Raw genomic sequence first — 13,752 nt, forward strand, 5'->3', positions numbered from 1 at the left:
TTGCTCTGTCCAGTCCACTTCAGGAAGCAATGGGCAGGAAGGCAGAGCCTCACAAGGAAAGTTTCTTGCTGGAGAAAGGAGGAGAGGAGAGCTCATGCTTTGCTACAAGAGGGAGCTGGCCTTGAATTCAGTGACAAAACTCCCCCCACCTCTTCTCCAGGCCCCAGCTTAGCTATTTATTTAAAGGGGGAGAGGGAAGTTCTTCTCCCCCCATCTGGCAAGCTACCAGATACTGCCTGTGGCAGAGAAGGAAACAGGGGTTCCTTCCCGCCATCACTCTCCAAGTACATCTGAAGCATTGGAAACAGCTTGCTGTGTTCTCTGCTCAGGCAGCTTCTTCTGCTCTCTCTGGTGCTCCTGGTGGCTATGCTGCCTACAGATGACACGGATCTCAATGCTCAGCAGGGGCTGAGGCTTCGGGGGAGGGGCAGGTAGCAGGGCCTTTGGGCCCCCCCAAAGTTCCCCAGACTCTAAAACAACCATTAAAAGAAAAAAATATTTTATTCATCCTGATCCTCATTCTTATGGAATTTGGAGTTTTGATGTCTCTCCCTGACTCTTTATGACTGTCAATAATAATAACCAATCAGCATCATTTGTATTTCCTAGCAAATGCACCCAATAGCAAGCCATATGCAGAAGAGGTCATCATAACTTGTAGAAAGATCAATAGGGGACCAACGTCATGAGGCTAATACTGAACCTTGGAGTTTCTGACTCTGCAACCAATAAGCCCCAGGTGAGCAACAAATGAGTGACTGGAGCCAATGTGGGTCTGATAACAGTGCTATCACGCCAGCATGCACTTCTTGTGCACTAAGTATATTTTAAAACTGGTTTATATTTAGATATTCATTGCTCACTTTCTAAAATACGTCTCCACTGCAGTCCTTGTGACTGGTGCCTTTACAAAATTCTGAAAGCTTCACTAAAATTATGGATTTAACAAAGCCGATACATTGCTTTTGAAGAAGATAGTTCTTCCAACAATCCTTCTCCACAAGGGATACTCACTTTCCTCCAGTGTCGAAATAGCCACTCAAGGGGCCTTCGGAGAAGGGCATGCCACAAGGAGCCCCTCAAAAATTTTCACAAGAGTATAGCATAGGAGGTGGAATTTGTCTCCCACGCCACAGGAGGAGCAGCAGTGCTGCTGCAGGAAGCCACAGATATCTCAGGAGGCCAAGCTCACAGACACAACTTTGCCTTGTGAGGCCTCATGCTTCAGAGCAAGTTTTGGAGCCCTCCAATTCCCCAGTCTTGTATCCATAACCTTGCAGGATTGGGCCCAAACATCTGGTGTCACAGAATATCTGTAATTTAGAGATAGAGAGCAGCTAACTCTTTAAAAAGGTCTAGTATTTAAAAAGGCCTTGTCCACAAAGTCATGCACTTGGAAGCTGCTTTACAGCCAATAGCAAAGGAGCTGGATTTTATAGGGACAGTCCCGATATTTGGGAATTTTTCTTATATAGGCACCTATTACCCCCCCCCACCCCCATCCCAATTTTTCACAGTTTCTATCTGGTCACCCTGGGCCACATTCACTTACAACTGTTTCATTAAATTATTTTTCTTCTCTCTAGAAACATGAAGAGGCCAATGACAAAGTTTGCTTCACCAACCAATCAATATTTATACGGCATTATTGAGGAGAACAATTGAAGCATCTACGGGATCAAAGGAAGAGACTGTTGCCTATAGCAACAATATGTGGAATTACTAGTTCCCTGAGCCAGGTGTTCATATTTTATTGTGGCTAGATGTGCAAATGAAAAATCAAGCAGAAAAGAGAATTAGATCAAATCAAGTGAGTCATCTATAATGAGACGAGGCTCTTTACAAAATGTTAAGGGGGTAAATTCAAGTCCATCTATTCACCAGTAGGATATCTTAATTAAAATAGTATTGTGCACTAATAAAATGTACCTCACTAAACAATAGCGGAAATAGATGTATAACTGAAGATAGCTTCTGTTCTAAAAGTCTCTTCAGATCGTTAACAGTGAGAATACATCTACAGGGCATCCAGGTGATGAATATTGGATCTCAAAAACTAGCTGTGATACTGAACTCCTCTCTCAAGTTTGTTTTCAACAAGAAAGGTCAAGTGAAGAAATGAGGAAGACGTTGTAAAATAAGTTCATGAAGGAGAGATGAAAATTCAAACTCTCTTTGTGATTTTAAGCCTTTGTATAAATAAGACAAGTTAAGAGACAACAGTTCAGCCATGCAGAGATGTAACATCTATGATAAGAGTCATCTTTGAAAAGGGTTAGTCCTTTAAAGAGGTAAGTGAAACAAAACACAAAATGGGACTAACTTGGTTCTGTTCTCATATGCTTTCCCCAATACAGAACTCCCATATGTCAGTTTAAGAACCCTAGGAAAGTAAAGAATTAGTAACTTATATCTAGCTGTAACTATGGCTCATTTAAATGGCTAATGCGCTGCAAATGTGCTTTTTTTCTTTTTTTTTAAGATATCAGGGTGAATTCTTGGTCCCATTTAAGTCACTGGCAAAACTCCTCCTCTGGGGTCAGAATTTCATCCCAGCTATTCATGTAGCTTATTTTACTCTGAGATTTTTGGGATCATATATCACTGGTCCAAAGTAGATGAAGAATACAGATAGCCTGTAAAAAAGTATTCAAATATGAAGATGTGGATATATATGTATAATCCTTGAAAATAAGTAACATCCAGTGCTAAAAGTCAGCATGTATAGAAAATACTGCTTCATAAAATTCACACTCCATGAAAGGAGAGGGACAAGATTAGCTGTGATTTGTGTTTTCCCATTCTCCCATCTCCTTCCATTAAACTTCTTCTACTCTCAAATAATCCCAGTCCCATTTTTGCTGATGTTCCCAGTGCAAAGGTCTGCCACATGCTGCAGCCACCTCCCCACAGACAGGATATGTCTACATTGCAGTGCAAACCCAGGGTTAGTGGGACTCAAGTCAGCAGATCCTGGGTTAGCGTCTACACTGATTGTTAATGCTAGGTTAAGAATTTTTTAGCCTGGGCCTCAACCCAGGACACTGATGTCCACACTGCAGCACGCAGATCTGAGTCAAACCAACTATGTCCAGTCCCTTTGTACCCTCCCGAAATGTGGCTGCTCTAGCCCTTTGGCCATGATGCAGTTTGGGAAAACTTGACTGTCCACTCTGCATGTCACATGAAGTTTGAACAGCCCAACAGCACAGCCTCCCAAACAGTCATTTTGGACTGCATGTTGCCAGCAATCAGAGCCAACAATATGGTGGAAGCGCCATTTTCAGAACTTCTCTCGGTTGCGCTTTCACTCCTGTTTTAGGGAAAGGGAAGACATTCCATGAGACACTGTGGACGTTTTAGCAGCGTTTTCTGACCCATCGAAGACAGCTGACTGAGCAGGAGGAGATAGAGGAGGTCACAGATATGGCAGACTCACACTGGTGGATGCTGCTCAGCATAGCCCCTGATGCCCGCTATGTACACCAGCACTGCTGGAACAGGGCCACAAGCACAGATTGATGAGATCACAGTACCTTGCAGACCTAGGATGACCAGCAGAGAGTCCAGAAATGTCTCATGAAGAAAGCTACATTTCTGGAGCTTTGTGAGCAGTTTGTCTTGTCCCTGGGGGTGGCCATGCTGGTCCAGTAAGATGGTGTTGGAGGTTTCTGAGGCAATCAGGCATGTGGTTTACCCCAAGGTGGTAGACATAAAAGATATCCCTGAAGTAGCTGCTGGCTTTGAGAGAATTGGGTTTCCAGACTGCACCGGTGGCCATTGATAGAACTCATATGACCATAGTTTATCCTCCTCAAGGAGCTCGTGTGGCTTGCTATGCTCTTCTCAATCTTTGTGAAGCCAGAGGTGAGTCATTTCCCTGTGAATGGACCTCTGACAATGAGGGGCCACTGAACCAGTACCCTCAGCCAGAAAGTACAGCTATCCCAGCTGGCGGTGGATGCACCCAGGCAACAGAAGTCAGGGATGCTTTGTGTTCCCAGTTTATGGACTTGCATGGGCCAATGGAAGAGGGAGAATAGTACATCTGTGAACATACTTGTGTTGGAAGAAGGGGCTGACTGCTTGTGGAGAGTTTCAGTGCTTAGAGATGATGTTGGGGGTGGATTGCCATGCAATGTACTTATGAATGATCTGACCACTTATTAAATGTGAGGGGGGGAGTGGGAGTTGAGTCATAATATGGATTAATGTAATGAAGTGATCGATGCATGGATCAATGTCTAACTGTGCTGAGGAATACAGTTGCTTGCATACAAATTCCCAATTGTCCCTGAACATGTGTTTACTTTTATTAATTGAAATATGCATTGTATGATATGATGCAATGATAGCACTAAACTTTCTTGATAAAATATAAAAAGCTTTATTGATTAACATGTATTAGAAAATACAACATCTACCCATTGCCAGGCAGGCCAGCTGCCATTACTACACCAAAACACCAGTAACAACAAAACCTTTTAAAAAAAAGTGCATGAACAAGTCCAAACAGTAAAACCATATACAAGACAAAAAAAACAAAAAAACCTACTGTTGCATGTTCCCTCCCACCCTCCTCTCCATTCTGTTACAATGAGGAGGGAGAAAAATTGTTCTTGTTAATCTCTGAGGATAGGACAAGAAGCAATGGGCTTAAATTGCAGCTAGGGCAGTTTAGGTTGGTGTGGTGGGGCATCTGCCCCACACTGGCAGAAGAGGGGTTAAAGCAGCCCGGGGGAGACTGCACAGGAGACAGCCAATTAGGAAAGGGCTTGTAGAGTCAGCCAATTGGGAGAAGGTTTAGAGAGACAGCCAATCAGGGCCAGGCTGGGCCATATAAGAAAGGCTGCTGAACACAGCAGTTTCAGTCACGCCCTGGAGTTTGAGGAGGGAGGACTGACTGCCCTCAAGGAGGGAGAAGAGACAGCACCATGGTCAGAGCAGTGCTTGGTGGGTCAGGGGAGCATGAGTGAGCTCCCTGCTGACTGCTGCCAAACTGAGGCCCTGATACAAAGATGGAGAAGGTGCTAGGGCTGTGGGGAAGTGGCCCAGGGGAACAGATGGCGGAGGTTGGAGGTGATGCAGTATGTGACTGATGCCTCCCCCACTTTGACGCCATTTGCCAGGTGGCTAGACCTTGGACTGCAGCCTACCACTGAGGCAAGTGGCTGGACAGATGACTGCTGGCCCCCTGGAAGGGGAGTGGGGAAGAACAGTGTGGGGCACAGCTGGAGGGCTGTGTCCAGAAGAGGACACCGTGGTCCTAAGAGCAGTGCAGGTCCTGACGACAGAAATGGTGGTGGTGAGATGCCATTAGATGAGGGTGCACCAGTGAACCAGAGCTAATTCCCAGGATGGCCTGCAGGAGGCACTGTAATAGTAAGTCACACCCTGTCACAGTTGGACACTAGAAAAAACTTCCTAACTGTCAGAGTGGTTAAGCACTGGAATAAATTGCCCAGGGAGGTTGTGGAATCTCAATCATTGGAGATTTTTAAGAGCAGGTTAGACAAACACCTGTCAGGGATGGTCTAGATAATACTTAGTCCTGCCCTGAGCGCAGGGGACTGGACTAGAAGTCATCTTGAGGTCCCTTGCAGTCCTATGAGTCTCCTTTCCCTTCCTTCCACTTTTCTCACACACTTGGTACTGGGGGGAAGTGGGTAGAGGCATCCACAGTGAAGGGGTCAGTTTGGAGGACTGCATGCAGAAAAGTTGCCCTGTCCAGCCACTCATAAGGCTCAATTGCATGGACCACAGAGTTGTCCAAGCTGTTTCTGGACTGCAGCACAGGGTACTGTGGAGAGGATTCTGGCCATGGCATGATACGGCAGGAGCCAGTACTCTTGCAGCCATCAGTGATAGTAGCTACTCAAGCAGTTGTTTCTGGTGAGCTCTGTCACACTGACTTTGCTACCATTTCTGTTCCAGGAACTGGGAAGCTTGTGCCTGCTCTCAAGGCTGTGCAGCCAGCCTGAGCCTTTCCTCTTGCTTCTCTCCATGCCTTTCCTGTTGCTGTAAGTCCCTTGGTTTTTGGTACTGAGCCTGCTTGTTGGATCTCTCCAGAACTTCAACCATAAGTTCACCATAGAAATGCTTCCTCTTGGAGCAGTCTGTGAAGGTACATTAGCCCAGGTTTCTCCTGCAGCATGGGTGAGTTGTGGAGGTACTGCAGCTCAGAGATCAAGGGGCCTGGAATAGGAAAAGACACAGAGGGTTATTGTCTTAAATAGCTCAGTGCAGGAGCACAGAAAAAATCCTCGTGGAATTTCAAGGACATAAAATTTTACTCTTCCAAACTGAATTTCAATATATTGTGAGACGATGCTTTAGAACACAGAAGCTCCCTGGACACATACAGGTTAATTGCAGTGAAAGAAGTGCAAAGAAAATGGTACATTTAAAAAAAATCAAAGCCGTTGGTTTTTTTCCTAAAAATTGCAACAACTTGGATTTGGGGGGCAGTCAGTGGCCATGCTACAAAAGGTTTTCCTATCATTTCAGGCCTTCCACATTTTGGAGGCTATAACAGTTCTAGTGGTGCCTGACTAGCAAAGGGAGATGTTAGTCCAAGCTGCCAGAGGGAAACCAGCAGAGTATGCAACTAAAGTATTCAAACATAGAGTGACTGAACAGTACATCTACGAGTGGAGTGGACTGGTCAGCTAGTGAGGTGGCCATAGAAAAATACGCCCTTCCCTGAAATGTTACTATCTTCTGGAGTTCCTGTTATAGGGAAAGATTGCAACTATCAGCACCCGGGATTAGGTCAGAATTCATGAGGGACTCAACTGGATGCTACATTAGCTTCCACATGGATTACCCCATTACACCTGCATGTAAACATACACAACTCCACAGCCTTCCTCCTCCCCATCCCTGGCACATTTCGGCACAAAAATTCAAATCTCCATCGTATTTGGAACAAATAATGTTGTCACCTATGGACTGCGTGTACTACATTTGGCTAAAATGGATTAGATCCGTAAATGGACCACACTTCCACTTCCACCTCCACCCCACCCTGACAGTTCTCTACTTCCATGCAGCTCGTTACATCACTGAGTGGTTACAGGGCCACATACTTACAGAGAGAGCAATGAAAGGTTATTATTTTAAAGAAAGGAATTCCCCAGCAAAATTCTGCCCCTTTCCAGTAAAAATTTGCTTTCATGGTGTTTTTATTGTTTGCATTTCCCAGTTGCCATTTTGAATTTCACATGGTGGGGAGGAGGGGTGGGGGCACCAAAGCACTGGCATACAAACTGCCATTAATAGACATATGCTCTAGCCAGGGCTTCTAATAACTTCTGCATTGGTTCATAGAGTGTAAATCTATCCCATTCCTGTATTCATTGGTGCAAGTGGAATCTATTTCTTACTGGTACGGAGGGAGAAGGGAGGGCAGCAGCTAACAGGAGGCAGTGACCCTCCACGTGACTCCTCCTCACCCCCAACCTGGGGCCCCCACGCTTTCCCCGTCCCCTCCCCATGATCCACCCCCCCTTACTTGGAGAGAGTGGGGGGCTCTGTCCTCCTCCTGCTGCACCGGAGACTTCAGAACTGCAGTGGGGAAAGGAAAAGAACGTCGGGCCGCTGGGCGACCCCATACTTGCAGCTCCTCCGGTGCGGCTCCGCAGCCCCAACCCTTCCATGCAGGGTCTCCTCTGTCTGTACAGCAGCCCCGTCAGAGGACAGGTACAGGTTCTGCTCCTCCTGTGTCTTTCTGGTACACCGTACCAGCTATAAATATCTTGCCATTACAGCGTATCGCCCTACTTGCACTGCTGCCTATATTAACAAACATTAAAATGGCGCCAGAAACTTACAATGCTCTGGGGTGGCTTCTGTCCCTTCCATGTCTGTTGCCAGTTCTGAAGAGGGGCATCAACAAGTTCCTCTGAGGACAGACCCAGCATGTGCTGCAGCTGCTTCTGTGGCAAAGCCTCCTCTGGGACCAGTTTCAGCCCCACAGTCACTTTGCTGGCTTCTCTTGGAACCTGCTGCTGACTCCCATCAGTGCCCATGCTGGATTCTGGGGCCAGCAGGGCACCATCCTGGCTGATCTGATCATCATGCACCACCACTGGCTTCATTCTTGGCACAGTACCCAGTCAAACACCCTCGTGTGATGTCAGAGAGTTGCACGAGGTTCACTTCTGATCCCTGGTTTTCCAGTATTTGGTCTTGAACCACTTAACCCACTCCCTGCACTGGTCTGGTAAATTTCCAACACTGCCATCTTCTCTATTTTCTGATATGGATGATCATTCCTGGTACTTTTACTGAAACCCACTGTTTTGCTGGCCTTGCAGCAGAAATTAACCAAAATCTGGCTGTGCTCCCCTGACCATGAAGCAGCATGCTTTGCAAAGGACTTCTTCTGGTCAGTCTTCATTGCAAACGCAGAAGGTGTCTTTGCAGCGTGGTGGTCAGAAAACAATGGAAAGTTAAATGCTGCTGCAGTACAACAAGGGGGCTTGCTTCCATTTCCCTAGAGTCACTTGGAGAGTCTTGGGATAGAGAGACAAAGGAAGTCGGCCCATGAAATTGTGGGATACCTTTGGTGGACTCCCAGGATGGGTTGCGTCTACACTGAAAAGCAATAGGGATTGAACCCAGGGTTCTGGCTTGACTCAGACTCAAAATTTTCACCTGCACAGGGTCCTAGGACCCTAGGTCTGAGCCAGAGTCTGAGAGATCTGTGTGTAGACAGAAGTGGGAGTTTGGCCTCAAGCCTGAGCCTGGGTTTATCTTGCAGCATAGACATTGTCATACTAATCTTGGCAATCTGCAATCCCTAGTCCTCAGAGTTTCCCCTATATATGCAATGTGTTCTCCGTGGGATAAGACATATCTCATGGAGGTCAAAATCTCTGTGGTGCTAAATGTAAGATTCACAATAGCCATTGCTTAGCCATGATGAGGCAGGAGGCAAATCATGGCATCAGAAATAGTTTTTCAATCAAAGTATGAATAGGACAACCTGGTAAAGGAAGAGGAAGGGAAAAGAGATTAACTCTCAGTATTGAACTGTGTTTCTCCTCTCCAAACCACCCTCATTGGCAATACACACCACAACAGCCATCCAGACCACTACAGACCAATTATATTTCACTCTGCATAGCAACATCACCTTGTGCTATTCACATTTCAATGTGCAGCCTTCTGAAAACTTCATGGATTGGTGTTTGGAACACTAGCACAATACTCGTACAAATTACAAACCAGTCACTGCTAGAGACCAAACCTGAAGTTGGACTCTAATGATAGACTGAAGGATTCTTTCAGACTTGTTCAAGGAGCACGTCCACCCAATTCTGCAGTCCCCAAAGTTATGGATAGTGCAGATTTTTGGGTGCCTGTCCAAATGGAACCTTTTGACATTTTTCCAGGGCCCTGGATTAAACCACTGAACACAACCCAAACATACATGGAGATAATATCTTAGGTGCTGAGGTAGTACCGTTATCTGCCTCCTGCCATTTTTACACCTCTGCATTATTATTAATAATCTGTATTGGAGTGAGTAGATCTATTATTTAGCTCACTATGAAAATCCCTAGTTAGGGCCTTGAACTGATTTTTCTTGAATCTCAGGATGTCAGAAATGAGGACTTGCAGCTATGCCTGCCCAGTCTGTTGGCAGCCAATGAGCACAGCTGAGACACAGTAGGGCTCCCTGATTGACCACTCCATCTGATTGGCCGAGGAAGACAACAAGCCTGCTTTTAAGCCCAATGGCAACAACTGTTCTGTGGCTGCTCAATAAACGTACTTGCAGCTTTGATCTCTCCTGTGCCTGCTCTGCTCCTAGCCTTGCTCCAGCCCTGATCCTGCCTTGTTCGTTCCTGCCCAGTCCACTACAGCCCTGTTCAGTTCCTGACTTTGGCTATGAGCCTTGGCTTGACTTGTTGCCCCTTATGCTGTCCTTGACCATTGGCTCTGATTCTGGTCCCTGACTCTGGCACTGATGTTTGTCGCTGTTCCTGGCCTTTGACTCCAGCCCCGAACACTAGGCCTGACAATCTCTGCTCTGACCATTACGCCAGATCACACGTCCCAGTTTGCAACAAGGGCCCTACTTACATTACCATTATCTACCACTTTAGTGAAGAAAGGAAAGATTTTTTTTTGAATTATGGCCAAAATTATCACCAACTTACAATAAATTTTATCAAGCTAAGATAGTCAAGTAATCTTCATAGATAAGGCTGCTTCTGTAGGAATAAATAAAAGACCAATGTGCAAAGTATCAGTTTATTCCGGTAGACATTCCTTTGCCCTGAATTTTGGAAGTGGAGAGAAGACTATAATAAACTCAATGTTTAAGATTTATTTACCTCATTGAATAATATTTTCATTAAGCCATATAAAATCTGTATAATAATTGATAAACCTCCTATTATAAGCATTTTCTTCTCCTAACTTGATCTCTTATGTTTATCCTGTCTCAGAGATGGGATACTGGATCACTGCAGATAAGAAAAGAGAATTGTTGGATGACAGGATGCATGCAACAATCCTCTTTTCTTCTCTGAACTGATCCAATATCCCATCTCTGAGAGTGTCCAGTTCAGATTCTTTGGAGGAAAGGTCAAGAAAACCTATAATGGTCAATTATGGAATAACTTGCCCAGAGCGGAAATTTCTTCCTAACCATAGACCAGTGGCTTTGGAACATTTTTAATAGAGGAGGTGCTGAAAACCAGCCCCTTCTCCCCTCCCCCCAAGAGCTGAGGCTGAGAACAAAGCCCCAGGTGCGCCGGGCTGGCAGCCAGGAGCCCAGGGGTATTGCAGCACCCCCAGCACCCCTAGTTCCCACGCCTATGCCAAAAGCAGTTAATGGTCAGCCAATGCCCTGTAGCAAGTAGAAATATATTCCTTACAAGCCCCAGTCTTGCAATGGAAGCAGTGCAGAAAGAACCATGGGCCCATGTAAAATCAGTTGCAGGATTGGGGGCCTAAATTTGTATCTATTTAAGCATTTAGGACCTGAGCCAGTTCCCATTGATTTCAACTGGAGCTTTATATACAAGTAATTTTTGCATATTTCGATATCATTATACTATGTCCCATTTATTTTAAGTATTGTTCTTTTAGATAGCAATTCTCTGGCATTATTGTTCAGGAAATTATTTTGTTTCTAAAAGGTTACAAGTTTACAAGCTATTGGAGGAATAATTGCTTTGAGCTAAATATGTTATCACTATATTACTGATAAACAGTTATACCAGAGTCCTCAATGTAAATATATATTTAACTGTTTCACATTTTCCCCACTGACATTTTGATGTTAGACAGCTTGGTAGTGAATGATTTCAATAAAGGTTATCCTTAGTTTATGTAAATATTTGGAGAGCTACAAATATTGTGAAATGTTGTTATTCCAGTAAATTAATTTGCTTTCCTTTTATTTAATAAATAGCTGTTTGAAACTAAATGTCAAAAGTGATCCGTGAAGTATTATACAGTAGAACCTCAGAGTTACGAACAACAGAGTTACAAACTGGCTGGACAACCACACACATCTCATCTGGAACCAGAAGTACACAATCAGGCAGCAACAGAGACACACACAAATAAAGCAAATACAGTTCAGTACTGTGCTGAACATAAACTACTAAAAAAAATAAAGGGAAACTTTAAAAAAAGATTTTACAAGGTAAGGAAACTGTTTCTGTGCTTGTTTCACTGAAATTAAGATGGTTAAAAGTAGTATTTTCCTTCTGCATAGAAAAGTTTCAAAGCTGAATTAAGTCAATATTCAGTGGCAAACTTTTGAAAGAACCATAACATTTTGTACAGTTACAAACGACCTCCATGCCTGAGATGTTCAGAACTTTGAGGTTCTACTGTAAATAAATCATAGGATTTTTTAGATAGATTTTGAATCTACGGCTAAAATTTCCAAACTTAGGAGATCATTTCAGCAAAGCACTTATGCATATGCTTTACTTTAATCATGTCCTTAAGCCCCAATTATTTAAATGGGGTCTGTGTGTGAGTGCCAATGTGTTTGAGCATGCAAGACAAGGCAAATGGTAGCATGGTGGCGGCCAAAAATTGTAAGCCACATCCTGCAGTCCTTATTCAGGCAATGAGGACTGCAGGATGTACACACGTGATCATGGAACTTGATAGAGCACTTATTGCTGGAGCTGGTCAAAAATAGGAATCCCTTTTCCCCTAGAAGTTCTGAAATGTTTAAAAGAAATAATTCCATTTTGGAATGAAAAGTAGAAATTTCAAAATCTCTCAAGTCAGGGAAAATTCCAAAAAAGTTCATTCTGAAATAATCAAAATGGTTTGTCTCAAAAATTTCAAAACACAATTCCTCCTGGGAGTCCAATCTCTAAAGCTCAGGCTTATAGGAAGCTGGGAGTCTAGAATCCCTGGGAGCCATAGCTGAGCTCAAAGCCTGGGAACCAGAGCTCACATGGTTTGCAGGCTCCCATTTTGGCTGACTCTGCAGGCTGCTGAGGAACCGGGGGGCAAGCTGGCAGGAAATCAGGCAGATTTCCATAGATGACCTCTCAGGCAAGTGTAGAAAACTGCCTGACAGGCAGGGTTCCATCAAAATGCTGCCCCTGTTCTGTGGGACAATCAGTTGAAAACCAAAGTTTTCTGTTTCAATCAATCAGCATGTCCTGGGATAACTTATTCCTGTCAGAAAATTTCAGACTAGCTTTACTAGTTGCCAGTCAGCTTCATTCTTCCTCTGGAAGTGGGATCAGTGAGAGGGAGACCACTGTGGGTTATTGGTAAGAGGAGTAGAAAGATAAACATTTTCCTATTGAAAATAGAGACTTGTTCCGGAGCAAAAAAAAATCTGAAGTTCCTAGCCCCGGCACCTCTGGGCTTGCTGCATCAGTTATGAATGTAAAAAAATGTCTAAAGCCTCGGCACATCTTTCATTACAAATTAAGCACTGCCCACCCTTGCCCGGTATGACCAGGAGGCCTGGGCCTGGCTGTCAAGGAAAGGGTGGGAGATTTAACTGTAAAGAGCGTCATTCCACAGCCCTGAAGTTTCATTTGGTGGATATGGGTTGTGTTGGGCTTTTCCTTCTTCAAAGCACAAATGTAAGGCTCCAGTTGTGCTTCCATAAACACCTAGTGGCTCTGTCTCTGTTTCTTTTCAGACTATCATCAGGGAGTGAAGGTTATTTCTGGTCCCTGTTTCAGCTGAGCAGAGGAGTCGCAGCAGCAGAATTAGAACTCGAACCTCCTACTTAGGGCTCACACAGACTTTCCGTTGGCGACTGCATTGGGGTGCATCTCTAATCAGCTTGCGCGGAAAATGGATGCAGTGAGTCAAATGAAGACGGTCTATGAATTAGACCAGGGCTGAGAGGACACAGAACGGGGCTGGAGATGAGACAATGATGATTCTTGCTTCAAGACAGCTGCCACACTCAGAAAAATAAGGGAAAAAAATCAGAGGTTTTTAAAAAAAAAAAATACCTTCATCCTAACTCTATGCACTATGTCCTTCCATCTTGTGCAGGAGAGCTCTGGTTAGGATAAGTGCTCCCTGGGCAAGCGTGGTGTATTGAACATGTGGATATTCCAGCAAAGAGCTCCAAAGCTGCAGCAGTCTTCTAGGACAGACAAGCAACCACAGCTGAGAATGGAAGGACATTTTAAAAATGCTCTGTGTAATGAGTGCATGTGTACCTAAGAGGTTTATGGTGCCCCACCGACAGTGTTGACTTATAGCTCCTGCTGGGTTGAGAGAAAGGTTTGA

At 44.5% G+C, this 13,752-nt stretch overlaps 1 long non-coding RNA gene across 2 annotated transcripts; it reads left to right on the plus strand.

Moving 5' to 3' along the window:
- The first annotated feature begins 622 nt into the window (after positions 1-622).
- Positions 623-13,415, plus strand: LOC120380031. Of its 2 annotated transcripts, none has more exons than XR_005587628.1 (3): positions 623-739; positions 1,587-2,291; positions 13,148-13,415. It is a non-coding gene; the product is annotated as an uncharacterized LOC120380031 (long non-coding RNA). The 2 variants fall into 2 exon arrangements; XR_005587627.1 differs by lacking the exon at positions 13,148-13,415 and adding an exon at positions 3,323-3,553.
- The last annotated feature ends 337 nt before the right edge of the window (positions 13,416-13,752 follow it).

The sequence above is a fragment of the Mauremys reevesii genome, linkage group 1, assembly GCF_016161935.1.
Source record: "Mauremys reevesii isolate NIE-2019 linkage group 1, ASM1616193v1, whole genome shotgun sequence".
Lineage (NCBI taxonomy): Eukaryota > Metazoa > Chordata > Testudines > Geoemydidae > Mauremys > Mauremys reevesii.